General features: G+C 34.8%; 1 long non-coding RNA gene across 1 annotated transcript; it reads left to right on the top strand.

Moving 5' to 3' along the window:
- The first annotated feature begins 402 nt into the window (after window positions 1–402).
- LOC134737965 (uncharacterized) lies at window positions 403–24,298 on the top strand. The gene is made up of 3 exons (XR_010123443.1): window positions 403–488; window positions 1,831–1,912; window positions 20,611–24,298. It is a non-coding gene; the product is annotated as an uncharacterized LOC134737965 (long non-coding RNA).
- Window positions 24,299–24,699: the final 401 nt, after the last annotated feature.

Raw genomic sequence — 24,699 nt, 5'->3', positions numbered from 1 at the left:
AAATTTTCCCTCAGAAATATGTATTCGTTTTGGCTAAATTATTCAGTCTTTAACGAACAACTACTCCATACATATATAGCCAATGTGGAGAAAGGAGTTGGCAGAATGTGATAAAATCAGACAATATCAACTAAATACAGATTTGATGCCTGAATGGACCAATAATTACTAATTCTGTACTTCCTCTTGGATTATGTGACATTTAATGATATGGTTTGGGGGTGTCCCCACCCAAATCTCATCTTGAATTGTAGCTCCCATAATTCCTACGTGTTGTGGGAGAGACTCAGTGGGAGGTAATTGAATCATGGGGGGCGGGTCTTTCCCATGCTGTTCTCGTGATAGTGAAAAAGTCTTACGAGATCTGATGGTTTTATAACAGGGAGTTCCCCTATGTAAGCTCTCTTGCCTGCTGCCATGTAAGAGGTGACTTTGCTTCGCCTCCACCTTCCACTGTGATTGTGAGGCCTCCCCAGCCATGTGGAACTGTAAGTCCATTAAACTCTTATTCTTTATAAATTACCCAGTTTCGGGTATGTTTTTATCAGCAGCGTGAAAATGGGCTAATACATTTACCTAAGAATTATCCTAAGGATTTATACATGTAGGTGTTTTTAAAGATATACCATATATTTACATATATAATACATGTAAATTTTGTTTTATTGCACTTAATTTAAAACATGCATAGTATATGCATAAGTGGTATAAATGACATTTTGTAAATTACTAAGTGTGAGAGAAATTCCCGGCCAACCCAAGTAGTTACTGAATTCAGTGCCTAATGTTTGCAGAGATTCTGATTTATCCAGGGAACATTTACATGCAGACTATAACAAGTAAGCAAAGCTTTGTCACTCTTCTGATTAAAGGAATTGATTTGACTTTAGGAAGAGTGACTTTAATTAGCTGTGCAAATGCCATTAATTCCAATTAATCTTCTCACACTGTCAAGACAAAAATCCTGGGAGAAGATAAATTTCAGCAAATCAATATAGCCCTTGTTTTTACCAGGAACAGGTGCTCGAGGAAAGAGGAATGTCATTAATGGGTGTCTATATCAAGAAGTATTTATACAAGACAGTAATTCAATGTGAAAAGCTTTTAGATGATTTCTTATATCCTATTTATACATCCATTAATTGTCTTAAATCAAATAGGAAGTGTTTACCAAAGAGATTTTGAAAAATTATTATTATAATTCTATGGAGAACTATGCTACAAATTCAAATCATCTTTACAGTAGAAAATATAAGGACTAAAAACTATGTTCAAATGCATTGTACTCTCTGTGTTACTTAGTTCAAATACAAAGAAAAGCATTCTGGTCAACATGTTAGCAATGATTAATAGTTACTATATTGAACCAAAACACCACAGTAAAATACCAATGAGTATAAAGATAAAGTAAAAGATTTCCACATACTAAAGTGAAAGAGATTGTTCATGTCAATAAGGGGTACTGAAAAAAACATATATTAGTCCAACTATATATATATAAACATATGTAGTCCAATTATATATATAAATGATTACATATATGTTTATACATATAGTTGCACTACATATGTTTATATATAGATGACTACATATATTTTTGTATATACAAATGACTACATATATATTTTTTAGTATCTTTTTATATATGGAAAAAATATATATGTAGTCCAACTATATATATGTAATATTTTCCAAGCTATGATTTCCATTCTTGCAAATCACCCTCTCGTTAATTTATTCTCTAGTCAATTTATCTTTTCTCTTTTCAAAAAAATATGTTAACCTGATTCTCACTCTGAGGGCATTTAAATTTGCTGATCTTCCATCCAGACCTTTGCATGTTCTGTCCAGCAAGTTCTCTCTCCATGAAGACCATACCATCTAAAGTGACCCCATCTCAGTCTGTCTGTTGGTGAGTTTGTTTTTACTATTTAGCACTTATCATATTTGAGGTTGTTTATTTTTTTCTTAATTTGTTACCTCTGTGCCTCTCCCAAGCTCCATGAGTGGAGACATAGGCTCATAACCTATGTTCTCTACCTAGTATAGTGCCTGGACCTTAGTGGGCACTTTATCAACAAATAAATAATAAATAAACAATTCACTAAGCCATGAAAAACAAACATCTTTTAAAAAACAGTAAATTATGTTGATTTATTTGTAATTAACATGTTTTATGTGAGTTGTGTGTCCCTGAGGCCACCTTCATGCTCTAGGATTTGCTAGAACTCACAGGACATGGAATAGCTATTATACTCATAGTAACTGTTTTTTATTACAATAGCAGAATAAAAATTAAAATCGTCAAAGGGAAAATGTACATGGAGTGAAGTCCAGCAGAAAGGAGGAGCAAACTTCAGGTGTTCCTCCAGTGGAGACACATAGGGACAAACTATTCTCCCAGAAGGGATGGGTGACAACCATGGCCAAAATGATGCCAGTTGAGGGAAGCTCACCTAAGCCTTGAGGTCTACATGCACGTAAGACTCATGTGAACTGACCTCAGCTACTCAGATCCCAGCACCCAGAACAAAAATATGTGTTCACCATAAATCATATTATTAGGATAAGCATATCTAGTCACACTTTTCAGGCATACAAAAATATTCTTAGCAGGGAGTATTTATTTTCTAAGGGCTCAGAGGTTATCTCCCAGAAGCCAGTCCTAAAGACAGGGCTTTTTTTTTTTTTTGGAATGCACAGTGTTTCAGCAACCTAGGCCTGCTAAGTTAACCCTTTCCTCCATGGCTTGTTTGGCATGTCTCCACCTAACTGGCTCAGAATTCTTTCCGATTATCTAAAATATCCTGTCGTAGAGTCTCTAATATCCTCATTTGTTGAAGTTTAATGAAAGTATGATCAGACACATCAGACTCTGAGCCCCAAGGAAATAGGGTCCCAGGGGACTGGGCCTTCTGTTTTCTCCCTAAGTCACCTTCCCAGTCTACCCCAAATCTATTTTGTTTATGTTCATCTCTATCTGCCCCTGACATTTTATGCTTTGCTTGTTACTCCTGATTGAAATTGAAGTGTCTCACCTGGGCTTGGGACTCAATAATTTCCTACCAACTTAGGGACCTTCTCCATCATCAAACCTATTTACTACTTTTTTTTTTTTTTTTGGCTCTCCCCATCTCTGGTTCCTGCTTGTAATCACATAAATGTCCCAGAGCAATGTCACTAGTAAAACTAACAAAAAAGAAAAATAATAAGAGCCATAATAAAAACTTTCTTGAGAAGTTGCGTCCCTCACACAATTGTTCAGCCTCGTGTCTTACCTTTGCATCGTTTCCCCAGATGGAGCATATTTGCTGATCAGCTTCCTCACCTCCCACTATTCCTCTGTTTCTAGAACTCTGGTTTCCTCCTCCGCCTTCCCACTAAAGTGAGTGTTACCAAATTTACCAGAATCCTCTAATTCTCAAAAGTAAGAGTTAATTCTCTATCTCATCTTACATAATTTTCTTTAATATTTGACTTTATTAAACACTCCTTCTTTCAAGAAGCTCTTTACTCCTCCAATTTCTCTGAATCCATTATATTTTATTTCTCCCCTTTTTCTACTAGCACCACTACCCACACACTCTCTTCCTGCTCTAGTCATTCTTCTCAACCCCCTTCTTCAGTTTCTTTATTTCTAAAACAGAGATAATAATACCTATTTCATGGACTTATTGTTACGAAATTCAGGGGAGCAGAGTTCAAAAACTCACCTAAGATATTATTGTCTCTTGAATAATGTTTTGATTACTTGGAATCCCATGAGGTTGTAATTTATGGCCAAACCACCCTAAATTATATAATTTATTTAATTATCAATGTAATTTATCTTTTTCTTAGAATATTTTATCTTATATAATTTTTGAAATATCCATTATGGCCTTATTTTAAAATTAGAAAGAATGAGGCACAACAAACACGAAATTGTTTCCAGGATCACAGATCAGTAACAAAAACACATACATGGAATGTTGACTTTACTGGGAGCATTATCAACTTAACTGCACTAACTGATATTTTGAGTGATTGATTGGTTACAGTTTTGAGTTCTTCCAGGAAAAATAATTTACATAAACCACAGAACAGCTGGTTAATGAATTTTACTTCTGAGAAGTTGTTGGGAACACATGGTGTATTCTTCAGGGAAGCACAGAAGTCTGTGGCTGCATTTTATAAACAATGATGAAAGTTTTTCAATTTATGAGATGTTTTTCTCAAAGTTTAAACTTTATATTAAGAAATTTATATTTAATAATTTAGACAGGCACAGGGAGCAGCTGCTTCTTCATTCTTTAAGAATTTACAAAATTAATTTCATTTATTTAATATGTATTTAGTGCCTTCTAAGTTCTTAATATTAGAAGTACCATGCATTCCACTGTGAAAAATACAAAGACAAATTAGGATAATTATATCTTAAGTTATATTTTTAAGGGCATCCCAACATTTGTAACACTCAGCTTGTCTTTGATGGAAAAGCTCACATTGATCCCCCTCCCATCAGGGAAATCAAAACTGAAGACATCTGTTTCAAAGTTATCAGCATATAAACAATAGCTAAATCAGGGAGGCAGAAGTCACTGAAGATATAATGATAAGTGAAAGAATAATAAAAATAACATTGGGTCACTGAACAACACTTTACTTTGTTAGACAGATTAAGACTAAATCTAAACTAACTCAAAAGGGGTGGCCAGGAAGCCCTACCAAGAAGAATGACCAGCAATGTTTAATGCCACTAAAAACCCACAAAAATGGCTCAATGTTTTACAATTGTGATGGCTTCTTTCATTGTTACAACTAAAATCAGTCACCCATGTGATCAGTTATTGCAGTGTTATTGTTGATACTCCTAGAGACTTTTGTTTTTTTCATATTTTTAATTTTTAAAAATTGTTGTAGGTGCACAGTATGTGTACATATTTATGGGGTACATGAGATGTTTCAATACAGGCACGCAATGTGAAATAAGCTCATCGTGGCAAATGGGGTATCCATCCCATCAAGCATTTATCCTTTAAGTTACAAGCAATCCAATTACACTCCTCAAGTTATTTTAAAATGTACAATTAAGTTATTATTGACTATAGTTACCCTATTGTGCTATCAAGTAATAGGTCTTATTTATTCATTCTTGTTTTTTATTTTTTTGGACCTGTTAACCATCCCCCACTCCTGCAGCCCTCCACTACACTTCCCAGACTCTGATAACCATCCTTCTATTCTCTATGTCCATAAGTTCAATTGTTTTGACTTTTAGAACCCACAAATAAGTGAGAACATGTGATGTTTGTCTTTCTGTGCCTGGCTTACTTCATTTCACACAATGATCTCCACCAGTTCCATCCATGTTGTTACAAATGACTGGATCTCATTCTTTTTATGGCTGAATAGTACTCCATTGTGTATAGGTGTCACATTTTCTTTATCCCTTCATCAGTTGATGGACACTTAGGCTGCTTATGACAGGAAAGGAACCACGAAGAAATAAGTCAAACAGCAGGGGATTGGATAGTGAATAGGAAATGAGGGTGGGTACAGAGGCTTGAATGTGAAGAAAGGAAATTTTGCTGGAATACATGAACAGAAGTGTGTTATTATTATTGTCTTCATTACTGAATGATACATGAAAAAATCCATGCATTCCCTTGGACTGTTATTATTTATTTTCATTCATGCTTCCCAGTGAAATGGCAAGTAACAGGTAGACATTATAGTCACCCCGTCTTGTTGTCTCACCTTGTCCCTAATATCAGAATCACATTGCTTTTATTCCTGAGTGCTATTTGTGTTGACCTGATATGTTCTTTAGCTTGGGGTAACTGTTTGGAAAGCTCTGTTTAGTTCACATATTTGTGTCATAACTGTCATTCTGGATTCTTGTTGTTGAGTCAATGAAGAAGCTTTTGGGGAAGGCTTGGCAGCCATTTTATAGACAGGATCCTGGTGCACAGACTGGACTGTCCAGACAAGCTCTTAGAGAACCTATGCCTGAATATGTACTATCTAATTACAGTATTCCTTTACTATAATAAAAAATCACACAAGTATATAACACATACGGTATGGCAGGCATGCTTCTCTGACACTCTATGATTCATTTCTTCATCACAACAACTCTGTGAGGTGGGTGCTATTATCTCCACTTTACAGAAGAGGAAATTGAAGTTAAATACTTGTTCCATAGTCATATGATAAATAATAACAATAAATCACAGAGTTCAGATTTGAACCCAGGCAACTGAATCCTGAGCCTAGTTTATGCTCTTAAATCCTATACTACATTGTTTCTAGAGAGGCTACAATGTGGCTGCTTTTAATTCCTGTGCCAGCAACACAATTTGCTTATGTAGGTCAGAAAACAAGAAATATGCTGAAATTGAAGAGCTCCACTGGAATCGCCTACCTGGGTCAAGGTTGCTGATGTACTCTGAGTGGTTGGAGAGAAAACTGAAGATCTTATTAATATTTTGAACTGATGTCCCCAAGGTTTGTTGTAACATAATTCTCAAAACTTAAATGCCATCTGACTATACTGAGCATCAAGTACTAGCATGAATCAGAAAACCTCCAACCAAGCTCCGTAGTCTTAGACAAATGATCTATTTTCTATGAGCCTCAGCCTTCTCATCTGTAAAATGGGAATAATAATTATCTACTAACCATTTAGAATTGGGGTTTATCATTTAATAAATTTTTATATGAAAGTACCTTGAATATTCCATGAATTGGCTTTTATTTTTAATCCTTCAATGAATTTTTTTTTACCTATAATCCTTTCATGTTTCATCTCAATACTCACTCCCTAATGTCATCATGAACTCTAAAATTCTAAGATAATTAAGGTTAAGACAAAGACCACAAAGTGACAGAATATTTTGAGATTTTATTGGCTACATGAAGACCTCCTTGCCCTGGAATTCAGACAGCATTCCAGTGCAAACCTGATTCAGAAGAGGATGGTTTATAAAATAGAACTAGTTTTACATTTAGATAGCAAAGCAAGTCCCTTTTCACTAATATCATACCCCTTTCAACACAACACCATACCCATGTCAAAGAGGAAAGCCTTGGAGAAAATATCAAGAGAACTGGAAACCTTAACTCTTTTATGTTGTATTGGATAGCTTTTGGCATTGTCAGCATTTACTTATATGCATAAAGAGTTTGTGCTTTAAAAGACAGATATGCATGAGAAATAAATTTGAGATAGAGCTAAAAGCATACCTTTCTATCAGTTTCCAAGCACAGCACTTTTAGGCATAGATGTGAGAGTTGGAGGGCTGTATATGAACACATTTCTAGAGATAGACTTAACACATGTCCAAAATTTATTTAGTGGGAAAGGAAAAGAAAATAGAACCTACATATGGCTAGTCATAAAAAAACCAATCTGATTTAGGAGATACCCTATGAGTGAAAAATTGGAGCAAATTTGAAAGGTTTTTGCACTTTCCAAGTCCACAGCTAACACAATTTTAATATTAGGCATCCATATCCTTAATGCTATCATAATAATTCACAGCAAATGAAATTTTGATTCAGTTAAATAAAAAGCAATCGAATAAATAAAAAGCAATCAAATAAATAAACACACTTAACCCAAATCATAATTTCCCATTATCTTAAAGATGATGTTTCAGGAACATTAAGTAATAAATTATTTTAAAATAAATATTATGACATTTTTAGATAATTTACAAATTATTTTTGTAAACAAGAAATTCCTTTAAAGTATATTTCTAAAGAGTAAAATCAAAAAGTCAAAGATGTGGCCGGGTGCAGTGGCTCATGCCTGTAATCCCAGAACTTTGGGAGGCTGAGGTGGGTGGATCATCTAAGGTCACGAGTTCGAGATCAGCCTGGTCAACATGGTGAAACCCTGTCTCTACTAAAAATACAAAAAATAGCCAGGCGTGGTGGTGCATGCCTGTAATCCCAGCTACTCGGGAGGTTGAGAAAGGAGAATCACTTGAGCCTGGGAGGCAGAGGTTGCAGTCAGCCAAGATTGTGCCATTGTACTCCAGCCTGGGCAACAAGAGCAAAACTGTCTCAAAAAAAAAAAAAAAAAAAAAAAGTTGAAGATGCATGTATACTACAACCTAGCAATACCACATTTCCTATAGAAAAAAACTGCTCGAATATAAAATAGGCATAAAATCTAATTGTCCCTGTTTTTATTAATACTAAAACAGGAACACAGCCTTACTGTGTCTTTCACTCAGGAAATGTAATAAAACATTCTAAGGCTGCTCAGATGAATAAATTAGATGTATGAGTATCAAAATAATAAATCTTTCAAAAAAGTTAAAGTGTGATAATATTCACGTATTTTTCTACAAACAAATGTAGCAACATTACAAAAAAAATAGCTAAAGAATAATAACATGCCCTTTTCAGAGAGTGATTCATTTTGTAGGAGAAGTTATTACTGAAAGTATTGGTGAAGGTGAAGGATGACACTTTATGTGAATTTATAACATGGTTCTCTTTTGTATCAGAAAAAAGATCCCTCAGCCAATTTTTGGTCAAATAATATCTATTTAAATGATTGATGAGAACATGGGTACCTGTTATTTTTTATTCTTTCTGTATTTTGAAATATTTTGCAAGTTAAATAACTATTGTGAAAATAATATAAAAGTGGCAACAGAAAGACAGCTATTATAGCTGCTCTATTAACAAGTTGTTCCACATCTGGAAGGTGACAGTCTTCTAGACAGTTGTGAGGCTGGGGGACAGGGCAGAATTCAAGTTGTTGGGAGGCTGTGCATAGTCACTAAGTTCCCTTCAGTTTCAAAAATATATGATTCTATGAAATAAATATGAGAAAATCCTTTTGCTGTAGTTTAAAAATAAAGTCGCCTTGAACTAAAATGAACACATAATTCTAAAAGCATTGTGGCTTATTTTGGCTCTGCTGGCTTCAGGATTGTTTTATTCTCATATTGAGAAACGAAGCAAGCCACCACTAGTAAATGAGTGCAGTGGACCCTATCAGTACCCTGCCAAGATCTCCTGGGACCCCTTCAACTTTCTCTATGCATCCCTCCCTTGCCATGTATGTGCTTTTGCTTCTAATAACTAGCATCTGTGACTGCCTTCAAACAAATGCCCCAGGCTACTTGAGCCACTGTTGCCTGCTCAGACAGTAGAAAGTGCTTGATGTTTGATTTTCCCCACCTCACAGCAGTCATAGCCAATGACTGATGGAAAGTGTGAGGTAATGCATATGTGAATTAGCTTGATTTAGCCACTCCACAATGTCTACATATAGCAAAACATTATGTTGTATACGATAAATATATAATTTTTGTCATTTTAAAAAATAAACATTAAAAAATAGAAATCCCACCTCCTCATAAAAGAAACTCTGAGGTATAGTTTGCACAACAGAGCTCCCCATGGCATCAGACTGGAGCCAGGATTTTACCTAAAATTGCACCCTTGTTTGACCTCTTCCTTTTCCTGGTTCTGCTTTTTGCACTCCCTTACTGTTTTCTCCTGGGAACACTTAATAAAGTATTTGCTTGCAAATCCTTGTCTTAGGGTCTGCCTGAGGAAGTCTGAGGCAAAACAAGCAATTAATGAATGTATTCATTCTTTTAACATGACACTTCATGGATCAAATCATTTTTCTAAGTTTTGTCAGTCAAATATGATCATCTCTAAGTTCTCATGAATTCATATCTGGGTCCTGTGTAAAAACAGGACTTTGAGTAAGAAATGAACAAATTTCAGGAAAATCTCAGAAAACACAGGAGGACACTTAAGTCCCCTCTGTTAGAGTATAATATTAAGGGAAGAAGTATGGCTTATTCTCCCCCATGTTATCAAGGGCCACTTGATAGGTTTAAATTCTGTGCCCTCTTTTCCAGCAGCTCCTAGAAAGAGATGGCAGAAGCCATAGTGCCAGATGGTCTGCTGTTGTGCCTGGCACGTGATGTCAGCAGGGCTTGGCAGCATGGTGGCCCTCAATGAAAGGAACAGAAGCACTCAGCCATCATGTTGACACTTGGCCAACGCAGCAGTACACAAGTGGCTGTGGCACTGGTGCCCAGGAGAGCAGAGCTGCCTGGTGGGCAGACATTTCCTAGCATAGGTAACAAAGGCGATATCTGACAGATGCCATATGGTACCTGACTGAGCAGTTCTGAGAACACATGTGAGTGACTCTTTGAATAAGGATTTTGCAGAGGGCTAGAGGGTGGCCTGAAGAGTCAGAGATTAGTGCCAATGGAATGGGATACTATTACTATGGTCCATTCATATTATCAGCATGGAGAAATAGTCTACTGGCTTGTCATCAGAAAGGAGAGGGAAAACTGTTTGAAGCCTATGACCTCAATTATTTTTTCTAAAATGTGTAAGGCGAGAAATGGCATTGCTTTTATGAAGCATTCACATTTCTAAGAATGAATGATGGGTGGGTGAATTGTACTTAGGCATCAAAGTTTGGAATATCTAATGTGGGGAAAAAGGTAAGGGAGGTAATTAAAGGACAGATATAGAGATTGCCACACATCAAAGGCCAGGTTGTGATAAAATGTCATAAATGTGTAAATATATCCAGTGAGCATAATGATAGATTTTCTTCATAAATGTTAAATGTAGTGTTAAAGATGTTTAGATTTCTTGAGGTTTACAAATGAGTAGGCAGATACTGCATAAAGATTCTTGATCACACACAGCCTCATTTAGGCCAAACAACACACAGCTGTAACTCAATACACCCTAATTTTTGCACAATTAGTGTATTTTTATTTTAGACAACAGAACAAAGTGAATTAGTCATACTGCAACTTGAATAGATGAATATGACTTTCTTTCACCTTAATGGAATTTCACCCCACAACTTTGAATTAATGTGCTAGGTAATAAGAAATCATGCTCTTGGCTATTTAAATTATAGAGCATTATCTCATAACTAAAAATAATCAGCTGTGGCATTTAAAAAATTATTTTATTCCAGTTACACTTCTGTACAGAAAATAAATAATATTCATAAAAGCATATTGTTACATTTAATGTATATTGCTTTGAAATGTACATACAAATAGATGGTGAGTAAAACCAATTCTGGTCTAATTTCTATGATTTATCATTCCTTTTATCAGCAATTACTATATTTCTCTATACTATGTTTTAATGTGTTAATATCTTACTTTCATTTTAAAATTGTTTCCTATATTATACAGCAACTTCAGTAGTTACACGTATGCAAAATTGTTTAAAATACAAGGCTTCCTTAGCTTCTCTCCTAATAAGGGACTTTTAATATTGGAATATACTTTCTGCAGATGTGTTTTTTGAAAATTATAAAAATAGAAGTAATTTGGTTACTTTATCAACCAAAAATCTTAGGTCTAGGGTGTCTTTTGAAAGCACTGTGTTAAAACTGCAAATCTGGAGAATATATTTACTAGATTTTCAATAGTACTCTGGCAATAAAATTTTATAATGCTGTTTGCCATTCGATTATTCTTAGTGTCGGGTGGGAGCGGAATTATTATTTTAATTATTAATTATTAGAAGCCTGTGCTATTTGGAGGACAGAAATGTGGGGTATTTTTATGCTATACAACATTTCCTATATCTTTTGAATCTGTATCCAGGCCTGATGACAGAGGGCTCACCAAGAAATTCAAGTTTCCAAGTGTCTCAACTTCCAATTTCCACATGTCCTCAAAACTCTGCCTCTGCAACAAAGGGTCAGACGAAATAGTCTGCATTCTAGTAGACTGAATCTTTCTTTGCTATTTATAAGGATGGGGCAAATTTCACTTTGCTAAGTTCAGAAGTGAACTTTGGGAAGTGTCACATTGAGAGAAAAATGTATCCTTTTGGCTAAGTGAATGAGATTTACTCAGAGACAGATAAGATATGAATTTTTATTTTTCCACTTAGTTAAAAACTTGAGCATTGCACAAATCAATAATTCCTTCACCAAATGCATCAACCCATAATGTAACCCATAACTGTAAGTCCCTGGTAACATGAAATAATCATATTACATAATCATATATGTCCTAAGGCGTCAGTATGTGTAGTGGAAAGCAGGCATATTGTAATGGCTAATTTTATGTGTCAACTTGGCTGGGCATGGTGCCCAGTGATGTGGTCAAACATTCTAGACAGTTCTGTGAGGGTGTTTTTGAATGAGATTAACACTGAAATCAGTGGGATTTGAGTATGGTAGGTTGCTTTCCACAATGTAGGTAGACCTCATGCAATCAACTGAAGGCCTGAATAATTCACACCGTTCTCCTGCCTCAGCCTCCCAAGTAGCTGGGACTACAGGCATCCGCCACCACACCCAGCTAATTTTTTGTATTTTTAGTAGAGATGGGTTTTCACCATGTTAGCCAGGATGGTTTCGATTTCCTGACCTCGTGATCTGCCCGCCTCGGCCTCTCAAAGTGCTGGGATTACAGGCGTGAGCCACTGCACCCAGCCTCTCCCTCACATTTCTTAGATGACTGACTAAAACTCCTATTTAATGGACAGAGTAAGGAAAAGAGGAAAAGCATTATATTTTAAAAACTCCCTACAAAGCATTATATTTAAAAAACAACAGTAGTCTTGGCACAGTGGCTCACACCTGTAATGTTTGGGGGGGCTGAGGTGAGAGGATTGCCTTTAGACTAGGAGTTCAAGACCAGCTTGGGCAACATAGCCAGGCATCGTCTCTGCAAAAAATAAAACATGACCTGGGCATGGTGGTGTGCACCTGTAGCCCCAGCTACTTAGGAGCCTGGGGCAGAAGAATCTGGACCTCTGAAGCCCAGAGGTTTGAGGCTGAAGCGGGCTGATTGCACCACTGCCTTCCAGCCTGAGGTGACAGAATGAGACTCTAGAACAACAACCAAAAAATTGATTTCAGAATAACTTACCAATCTTATTCATTCTGAACAAATTTTCTATGATTATTTGAGGTCAGAACTATAGGAAAATGCCTTAGTAGAGCTCCTCCCCTTGATGAATGAGAAAAGAAGAGAGATAAGGAGAAACAGAAGTTTTGTAGAGTAAAATGTACAGTAGGAAAGTTTCTCAACTATAAAGCATGTACTATATATATGCACGTGTGTGTGTGTGTGTGTGTGTGTGTGTGTGTGTGTATGCCTCTATAAGTAACCAAGCTGCTTGCTTACATGACTTTTCTGGGTAGTTGGTTCCATAGCAATCATGAGTACAAATTGTGTGTAATATCACATTTACACTAGCAGATTCCTGGTTTTCCTGCCATGATTTGTAAAGTCTTCTTGGGTCATCATTTATTAAACCCTAAGTAGAATCTGAAAAACTTGTACTGATACCAACAAGTTTCTTATGTGAAAGATATTTTGAAATTTTTTTTTCTGAGTAGAATGTACCTCAGTTCTCAGTTTCCTCTACAGTCCCATATTTTGAGGGAAACTAGCAGTTCTAAAGGCGAGTTGTAGTGGACAACTGTTAGTTTGGCTTTCAAGAATCTGTTACCCATTTTTGGAAGCTTTACCCCAACTTCCTACTGGGACATCACCCACTCTTGGAAGGGCTCTCAGTTCCTGAATTTTGTTTAGTTTCCTTCACCCCTATCTTGAGGGATGGAGCATATAACCCAGTCCTACATTAGTCTCTGCCTTGCATTCTCCTGCCTACATTGATTAGTTCATGGACAGTTGCAGCCCTGAATCTATTGCGAGAGCCTCAAGAAAGAGAAGTCAAGATAGAGGAATGATCTTGTTGATAACAGGAAAATGAGAAACAAATCCAAACAATGCCTTTTTTTTATCTAATAGCTAAAGGCCTCAGGCTTTTCTAGAAGCTGTTCCCACTGCCTAGAACTTGGTTTCCCAGGTAGTCATATTGCACGTTCTCTCACTTCCTTCAGGAGCTTCTGCAAATGTAAATAAGAGATGCTTTTCCTGACCACTTTATCTTATTTTCTTACTCCAAAGCTTTCTAAGGTACTGTTATGTAGCATACATAGTTGTTACTTTATTATTTTCCTATTCTACAGAGGAGGGTTTATTTTTGTTCACAGCTGTATGGCCAGTACCTATCACGAATTCTGAAATATAGTAGAAATTTAAGTGAGATTTATTGAATAATTTTTTAAAAAATCAAACAAGGATTGTCTATTTAATTAATATTCTAAAATTAAACACACAAAAAGTTGCAAAAATGAACTACGAAATCAAATATATCTCTCACCTGGATTCACCAATTGGTAGTATATTGCCACATCTGTTTACTACAGCCCTCTCTATGTGTATCAACTTTCCTTTTGCCAAATAATCCCAGAGTACACATTTTCTTTTCCAAATATTTAAGGCAATTTTACAACTAGCTAGTGAATAATGTCACGAAAAGTAACAACAGTAAAAGTACTCCTACAAAATATCAGGATCACATTGTGCAATCTCAAAAGATAAAACAAAAAATAAAATCACAGTTATTTTTTCCTCCTGCCTATATGGATTTTTATGAACAAACCATAATAGGGAGTAAATCTGAATGAATATTCAGCTCTAAATTTATTAGATAATTAAGCCTGATGGGAAAGAATGATTTTGTGTAGTGGGTCATATTGCTGGGTTCTTTAATATTTATCTTCATTAATTTTGTCCCGTATTTGCACATGAAGTGTTCTGGGTCAGAGACATATTTCTTATTAAATGACGCACAGTAAATAATAACTGTGTAACCGCCCCCCTTGCCCATTGCTCTAGTTCTTACCCCTAGGATGATGCTATGAGAGCCAGAGCAAGTATCCTATGTGAGTACCATTGGTATTGACACCCCATACATGGGTAAGTCAACAGGAAAAATTGTCTTTCTCTCCTTACAAAGGGGAAGGAGTTCTGCTCCCCTAAAAGGGACTCCTTATACTAGCTTTTCAGTATATCAATAAAATATCTTACTGTGATCCAGATAGCCTTATGTGTCTCCAGCTTATATGACCTACAGATGCCTCCAAATTCTAGGCTACATCCTTTCTGACAGAGCTTTACCAAGGGACCTTGTCTAGATTGTAACCATTTGGCCCTTTCTAGGAGATAAGAGGAGTTTTACTATTCTTTCAGATCAGAGCAATTACCAAAGTCTGTACATCTGATACTCACATTATGTGAAGAGTCTCATGAGGCTAGGGTTTTGCATGAGCACTGAGAAAGCCAAGGTTTTATTTCCTCATACACGGTTAAATAAAGGATCATTTCTTCAAAATAATAAGTATTTATAAATACAATTATTTATAATTTTAGTCAGTTTTCTCTAGTAACAATAAGAACCTAAATCATGTCCAAATCTCTTCTAACCTAAAAGGGAAGTCTTCATTCTCTTTAAAGATTCTAACCAGCACCTCTCTCCATGACTTTTGATAGATTTGCACACATGGAGAGTTTATTTATGCTTTCTAGATTATTTTTTAATATTTGCTATTAATTCCACATATTCTCACTTTATTTGAAGAAAAATAGTCAAAAATTTTAGATCATTTAACAGGAATTATTCTTACTATGAATAATGTGTGCTCACTTGCAAGAGGTTTTAATTATAACTCGTCTTTGGAAACAAAAAGTAATTCCCAGTAAAAATCCATGTAACATAGGCATGTATTTTTTATAACTTTTTCTCTTGATATCGTGATAGGATTGGGGTAGGTGATATTACTGAACTGTTCTATTTCACACATTTGTAAGGGAACTCTGAACACTCAATAAACACTTGCCGACTGAGGACTTGAAAATTCTTACCCTAGCTCACAGGAGCTAAACAATTGCTATACATCATCTTTATTCCTGAAACTACACAGTGCCATTTCCTTTGCGTTTGGTTTACAAATCTGTGTTGAAGACAAATACACTAGGACATACTCACATATATATATAGCTATAATTTTTATATTGATATGCATATGGATTGTGAGTTGCATGTTTGTGTGTATGTAGTATTGAAGGTGAGATGAAGAAAGGGATTGCCATGATTTGTCACTATGATGCCATATTAGAATCTCCCTTTAAAAATAATTTTGCATATATAATTATCACGAGTATTGAGTTTCTGAGGAAGTAGGATACTTACTTATATTCAGTACAAATTGTTCATTCATTCTGGATTATTAGTTTCTTATCAGAAAGTATTTGGGGTAAACTGCCTACAGTTAATCTGTATATCCCAACATGAGTTTTATTAATGCCAAAAGGAATAACAAGACAGCATCACTGACATTAAGCCAACATAAATAGTGTTACTGCATAGCTACTAAATGTAGACCTTTAACCAGTTCTGCAAAGCCATTATGAGATATTTTGCACTGTTTTCCCAGTATTATGTTTGTACACCCATATACACCATATAATACACACCATGCATAACACCGTATACATACACATATACATACATATATGCCTTCTAAGTGTATATGGAATTCTGTGTGTATGTATGAAAATTCACTTCAAATCTATTTATAAAGTATTATCAGAAAAATGTAAATATTCTACAGGAAATTAGAGGTGTTTTGCTGCATCTAAACTGATACTTTCCTTCCTTCTAACAGCCAACAATTACCAAAAGAATTTTTTAATTGCTTTTGAAACTCAGGTTTATAAATCCTATTCTCTTTTAGAATGTTTGGAAAGAAAGTTTCTTTTACTCTCATTTTTGAAAGCACAGTCCACAATCCACTTCTTAAATATTTTCTGGATAGTTTTATAGAAAGAATGTGAAAGGTTTTAGGCATTTGCTCTTTGTGTAAGGTTTCACTTTATTACCTCTAATTTTTCTACCTTCTAGTTGTGTGACTTTTGCCAAAATACTTAGACACTCCGAGCCTGTTTCTTGTCTACATAGTAAAGATAATGGCAATACCTACCTCATAATATTTTTGGGAAAATTAAATCAGGTCCTATTTCTTATGTGCTTAGCACTAAGTAAGGATTCAACAAGTGTTAGTGCTCATCAGTATCATCATCATCACCACAGGTATTACATAAATTGATTCAAATGTTCTACTGTGCTTAGATGCCACTGTAAGTTTTTAGGAAAGATGACAGCTCTGAAGACTTCCTCTGGTTTAACATTAATAGTAATTTTTTTTGTCATGAACTGTCTAAACCTTATTTAAGATTTCAATCTACAAATATTATATTATTTAAAATTTACCTATTTCTATATAAAAATAAGATTTTACTTATTCTGTAGAAAAAAATTTGGATTGTCTCAAACTAAAAAGACTAAATTTCCTTAAATGTCTAACTCCATTCATAAAATTGGGTTGTTTTTAAATATTTTAAACTTCAGTTTTATATTTAAAATATTTGTTTTGATTTTTAAGCCGTTTGAAAGCTTGACAGAATATAACCCAAAGAAGCAAAATATTAACCCTTAATCAAATTATATAAATCTAACAAATTAAACTTATGGTAAATCAACTTATTGTGAAAATGTAAACAATGAATACATTTAGTCAGGTTTTCCTTATATTGTCTAACTTAAAATCATAAGTTTTTTTGAGACAGAGTCTCGCTCTGTCACCCAGGTTGGAGTGCAGTGGCACAATCTCGGCTTATTGCAACCTGTGCCTCCTAGGTTCAAGCAATTCTCCTGCCTCAGCCTCCCAAGTAGGTGGGATTATAGGCATGCACCACCATCCCCGGCTAATTTTTGAATTTTTAGTAGAGACGGGGTTTCACCATGTTGGCCAGGCTGGTCTCAAACTCCTGACCTCCAGTGATCCACCAACCTCGGCCTCCCAAAGTGCTGAGATTACAGGTGTGAACTACCATGCCTGGCCCATAAGTTTAATATCAATTACACATTTCAAATTAAACTTTCAAGACTAAAATGCTGAATTTTCTCAAAAATAAACATTTAATTAAAAATACACAGATCATGCTGAACTTATATAAAATTAATATTTACTTTATCTTATCAGCTCTATACTCAAACCTTTATCTTCCCAGAATAAAATAACCACTTATATGATTAAGAAAACAAAATTACCATCTCAGAGGTACTAAGATTATTTTATTTTATTATTTAATGTATTCTTTTCAGCTTTCTATGTCATTAAGGAAAGTCATAAAAAGGAACAAAAAGCCACTACAGTTATTTTAACTTTTAAGCAACGGTTCTCAGCTCCTCCCCAGTCCACAGGTCAATACACTGAGTCCTTTTTACAGTTGTCACATCTACAAGAGATCACAAATGTCCAACTCTTTGTAATCTAAGATACAAATTTTTCTTCGATACTATTCTACAACTATACTTAGATTATGTTCAACTAATTACTCAATAATTGGACTCTGTACTCCTTCATTACTTTTCTTTGCTGCCTAACCACAATTTGTGACAGTTTAGTGCTTCTTTCTAAGTCAAGTTTTTGGCTACCTCTGCTCTTACTCTCATAATGTGGCTCTCTATAGTCATTGTAATGACTTTTGGTATTTCTAGTATTTCCAATTTTTCCTTCATTTGTACTTTATTAAACAAGGTCACCAAACTATAGCCCAAGGGCTAGTTCTGGACACCTTATTAAATTATTAGCATCTATGGCTATTTTGCAATAGTGACATATTTGAGTAGTGTAACCAAAACCATATGGCCTACCAATCCGAAAATACTCTCTGGTCCTTTACAGCAAACTTTGGTGACTTGTGTTTAATTTACATTAATATTAGGTATTTCTGGAATCTTAATTCAAAACATCTAGTTGTCCTAACATTTCAATACTTTTGGTTATCATAGCAGCTGGCTATGGAATTAGCCTCATCCTCCTGAAACTGATTTCCCTAAAACATTTTATCAAAAAGGGCAATTGTGTCCACTATGTACCTTTAGAAATGGTAGACCTGCTCTCCCTTTTCCTTTCAGACTTTAGCTGCCTGAACTAATTTATACCCAGAGCTTAATTAGCTCCCTAACTGTATCTCCTATGTTGTCTTAGCAACACTTCAAAGTGGGCATTTAAAATTGCTTTTGAAAGAGGCCGGTTCAGAATGAAATAAAACATTTTAATGTGAAATATATAGGATTTTCAAACAGAGTCAAGATAATCCTGACCTCTGAGAGGTGACAATTTGAATATATTGAAGAGTATGGAAATAAACCTCAGATCCTTCATCATAAAGAAATGCTTATCTGTGAATATAGAATGAAGAATAATTTTTATACTATCAAGTTATTTAATCATAAGTAGTAAATATGAGGTTGATTCAAGATTTCTGTATATCTTTTTAATTTAAAAAGGCAATTTACAAATATTTATTAGTGAATTACTCTTTACCCCACATTAGGAACACTGAGTCAAAATGAGCAAGATATTGCCCTTAATTCTAAAATATTTGTATGTTTATAGAGGAGATACATGTTTATGAATACAATTATCACATAGCAAGCTACCCTAAGTGCTGTGAGAAATGTGTTTTGCAAAATGGGAGCACATGAGATTCAGTTAAAACAGAAGATGTGGATGGGTTTATTGAGAAAGTCACAATAAGCAGTACCTTGAAATATGGGCATTTTCTGAGGTGGAAATGAAAGAGACAAGTTTTTCAGATCAAGGGAACTTGTACACCAGATATCCAGGCTAGAGATTAATCTTTTTGATGCTACTAATTTCCTGGTATAATACGGTTGCAAAATGTTATCATTAATAATATTCTTATCAGTAATAAAACTATTCGGCCAATCTTGTATTCAAATTTTAGCATTATACTTAAATGCTAGATATTCATTATGCAAAACAAAATTGTGATTTGAAAAGCCCATAGAAATTTAAAAAGAAAAAAATATAAACAGACAATTGGTCTTTCCATGGTATAGCTTTTCAAAAAAAGATTAACTTGCTGCTGCAGCGTTTTAAATATAGCATCAACAGACAGCACAATTCTTTTTCTAAGTTTCTCTATTAGATTTGCTCTTTCTTATGTTCTGAATAGCATTTCATTAGAATACACAAATATTAATATTTGAGGCCACATGCCAAGGAGCATCACAAAAATATTCATTTATGTTTAAAACTAGAAAAGAGGCTACTCTTACATTTTCTTAAATCATATTTAATAAACAAAATACTATTTTTTTCTAGGAGGTGCTGATCTCACATTGAATGCATGTGTGGCACAATTACACACAGAGATTGCTTCTCACGCAGGAAGCAAGTTGAATTGAAGGAGCACAATACCATCTAGTGTCAGCTACACACAGCATCTACTAACTAACATGGAGAAGAATGGTAGACTAAACTAATATGGAGAAAAGAATGGAAAACAAACCCTGTTCCCTTTCTTAAATAATCTGATAAATAAGTGTGTTATCTAGCATTGGATGCTTCCTGCCCCTCCCTTAAATTTTATTTATTTTTGTACCAAAATTGTCAAGAAAAAAATATCAGTTTCCTCAGTAATAGTCTTCCATTTTGCTGTTGACCCCGCAAACAATCGCCCAACAGATTAGTAAGCAATACTTTTTAATTGTGTGATCTGTTTAGTTGGGACCATGTCAACCCATAGTAATGACATTCAGAAAATTTTCTATAGTACAATTTAGTAATATTTCAGCCTTCTTTGGAATATTTTGGTAAGTCTATTTTCACTAATTCTTGCCTTTTGTCTTTCATTGCAGTGAAAATTTGACATGTCCCCAGACTGGACTGAGTGGGCTGCTTTAGGAAGCTGTATGTTTTTGGAATTTAATTCAAATTTAAATGAGGTTTCCTGCATGTCTGGACATTATACCTCGGAGCCGTGGGTGCCAGAGCCCTGTCCTATGAATGTGTCTCTTCTGAAAATTGCTCTAGGGATTGATTTTACTGATTGGACAAAAAATAAGTATTTTGAACCAATTATAACAAAACAGCTTATTTCTCTTTTATATACATCATGCAATGTCTTCACAATCAGATTATGAGATCTCTAATTACAGAAGAGGATTTTTATATTTTCTACTAGCAAACATTTGTCCACAAAAGTTACTGAAAAACAGCTGTTATCTGGAATGTGGCTTGAAATATATCCTGTTACTCTAAAATGGTATTGATATGATTTATAGTTGTCCAATTGCAGCGATTTTATAAGAACTCAATCCACAGCTCTTCTAACATGTTTTGACAGCTTTGAGATATAATTTACACATTAAAAAACTGCATGTATTTAATATGTACAATTTGAATATTTTTGGCATATCTATGCCCCTAGGAATTTATCATCTACAACCAAGAAAATCAACATCTCCATCAGTCCCCTAAATTTTCTTCTGTCCCTATGTAATCCCTCTTCCTACCTGCCATCACTAAGTGGTATGGGCTAAATTGTGCACTGCCCATCCCCTCCCCTCCCATTTTATATGTTGAAGTCCTAATCCCTAGCACCTCAAAACATGACTGTGTTTGGAGATAGGCCTTCAAAGAGGTGATTAAGCTACAACAAGGCTGTTAGGATGAACCCTAATCTGATCTGACTGGTGTTCCTATAAGAAAAGAAAATTAAGACACACAAAGTGATACCAGGGTATATTTACACATAGAGAAGACCGTGTGAGGTACAAAGAGAGAAGGCAGCCATCTGCAAGCCAACGAAAGAAATCTCAGAATGAAATCAACCCACCAACACCTGATTTCAGACTTCTAGCCTCTGAAACTGACCGAAAATATCTATTGTTGAAACCATCAGTCTGTGGTACCTTCTTAGAGCAGCCCTAGCAAACTATCATACCAGGCAACCACTGACTAGCCTTCTGTCACTATAGATTAGATTGTATTTTCTGGAATTTTATAGAAATGTACTCTTTTGGTCTGGCTTATTTCATTCAGTATAAGTTATTTGAGATCCATGTTGGGTTGTATCAATAATTCATTCCTTTTTATTATTAATATTTTGTTGAATGGATATACCACAGTTTATTCATCCTTATTTGTTACTGGACATTTAGGTTGTTTTCTGGTTGAACTGTTACAAATCAAGATTCTATGGACATTTATTTACAAGTCTTTTATGGATATGTGCTTTCTTTGATCTTGGGTAAATATCCAAGGTTGGAATGGCTGGGTCATATGATAGGAATATGTTAAGCTCTTTAAGAAACTGCTAAACTATTTTCCAAAATTGTACCATTTTACATTCCCACCAGCAGTCTTTGAGAGCTCCAGTTGCTCCATATCTTTGCCTAAAACTAGTATGGTCCATCTTTTTTAATGTAATTGTTCTAATAGGTATATAACAGTATGCTATTGTGCTTTTTAAATTTGCATTGTATTATGACAGTGGTATTGATGATCATCTTTTCATTGCTTATTTACCAAAGTACATCTTTTTTGGTAAAGTGTTTACATTTTTGCATTCTTTTTTGAGTTGTTTTTTTATTACTGAGTTTTGGAGTTTTTAAATATATTCTGAACCCAAGTTCTTAATCAAATAAATGACTTGAAAATATACTCAGTCTTTTTATTCTCTCACTAGAGTCTTTTGTAGAATAGACATTTTTCATTTTAATTAAGTCTATTTATCAATTTATTATTTTACAGATCATTTGGTATTGCATTTGGAAAAATCTTTGCCTAACCGAAGGTCAAAATTCTTCTCTTACATTTTCTTCTAGAATTTTTAAAGTTTTAAGATTTAAATTTAGGTTTATAATCCATTTTGAATTGGTGTTTTTATACTACTTCTTTTTCCTTCACCTCTATATGTAGAATCAATTAAGGTAATAATAGTTTCTATCTTAAATGTCCTGCTAACACACTTACCTATTTCAATACTCATTCTACCTTCCCGTCTCCCTGCATTTTTTTCTTTGACATCCTTTCACCCAGGCTTTAGCTCCCATCTCCTTCTAAGTCCTCACGCCCTTGCTGTGTCTATGATACTAATGTGATTCAGACCATTTCTCTCCTAGTTTCTTTCCTTCATATATATGCAATTTTAAGTCTTTCTTATTTAAAATAATAATAATAATGCTTTTTGAAGCTGCATAGCTTTCTAACTACATAACATTAACTTGCTTTGTTCTTTTCCTATAAAACTATTCTCTTGAAATAATTATCTATTCTCTCATTTCTCTCTCCTCCAACCAACACTGCCAGGTTTCTGGCCCAGTCATTGCACTGACACTATTCTTACCATCAACACTTGTGATTTCCCTTTGCCACTTACACAGATCCCATTTCAGCTTTCATCACACAGGTCTCCCTGGGAGGCATTTACACTGTGGATCTCTGTTATTGGAAGGCATTTCCAAAGCTTGTCTGAGTCTTCCACATTGTCTCTCCTCTTTCTCTCTGTTACTTGAGACATGTTTTCTCCATATTTTCTCTTCTCATTCTATACATTCCACTGGTGACCACACATAAAATCAAGGAATCAAATGCCACCTTTAAAAAATGAGTCTCCTAAGTAGATTTCTGGTCCAGACTTATTTACCCAGACCATCAACTTTCTGTTGTATATTTCCAATAGCAATGTCAAGTGCAATACATGACAAACATAATGCCATTCTTCTTTCACCTAAACACAGGGCTCCTTCATACTTCTTGTGGGGGTAGATGGCACACCATTAACCCTGTCACCTAACCACTGTCCCCTCCATTCCCAATGAAAAATAACCCAGATATTTCAGTTACATCTCCTACATACGTCTCCAATCAATGCTTTCTCTTCATATCCACTGCTTCTCTCCTTAGTATATCTCATCTAAAATTCTGGAATAGACTTCAGACGGACCTGCAGATTCTAATTCTTACCCTCTCAACATTCGACTTGTATATTGATGCATTAGTAAAGTTTCTGAAACACAAATATGTTTAGGGGAACCCCATGTAGATCATATATTTAGGCATCTCTAATACCTATAGAAAAAATTGAACCCATTCTCATATAACATTCAGATTGTTGTCAGTCTTTCTCTTACATCTCATCACTAACAACTGCTCTACACAAAATCTGAGATCTAGCAATAGCTAGCTTCATATAGTTTCCTGAGCATGGAACATTGATACAACTTCCAGGCCTCAGATGAGTGGACAAAATTAAACTCACAAGGCAGTAATGGCATTCAATCCCTGAAAATTTCGCTGCTCTTTCTAAAAAGGTAAAACATATTCTGCCTATTATAAAGTAAATGCTGATCTTCCTATTTTCTTTTCCTTTATGCTAATGGAAAATAACTTTATGATTTAAAATTTAATTTACTGTACTTATAATAATTTGTTTTGACTTGATGGTTAATGCTTGGGCATAACTTAAAATTAGAATAAAATGTATAAATGTAAAAGAATCATTTATGTACTATAAATCATTGATATGATATTCTCAAAGTACTTTGTGAAAAGCACATTAAGAAGTATGGATCCTACTGCATAGGTAAGAAAACATAGAGATAGGTTAAAGAGCTAAAATATTATAAATCCCAACCAGTCTTACTTCCCATTATTTTTATCTGCCTGATATTAAAGATCCTTCTTATCATAAAATTATCTGCAAGGAAATGAAATATTGAGTTCAGTACTGATGAGAGTCTTGAAAAAAAGAAACAGAATAAAAATTCACACACTATCTTTTCCATTTCACTTAGTGTCCTGAAGCCAAACAGGAGTATTCCCTAGAATTACTTGTAAAAACATTAGAACAGGGTGTGAATCTGGATTCTACTGCTTGCTGGTTGTGTGACTTTAGGCAGATCATTCACCTCTGACTATAAACTCACCTATGAAGGGCCACA

Source organism: Pongo pygmaeus, chromosome 13 (assembly GCF_028885625.2).
Source record: "Pongo pygmaeus isolate AG05252 chromosome 13, NHGRI_mPonPyg2-v2.0_pri, whole genome shotgun sequence".
NCBI classification, from domain to species: Eukaryota; Metazoa; Chordata; class Mammalia; order Primates; family Hominidae; genus Pongo; species Pongo pygmaeus.
This window is presented reverse-complemented; position numbering and strand designations above follow the sequence as displayed.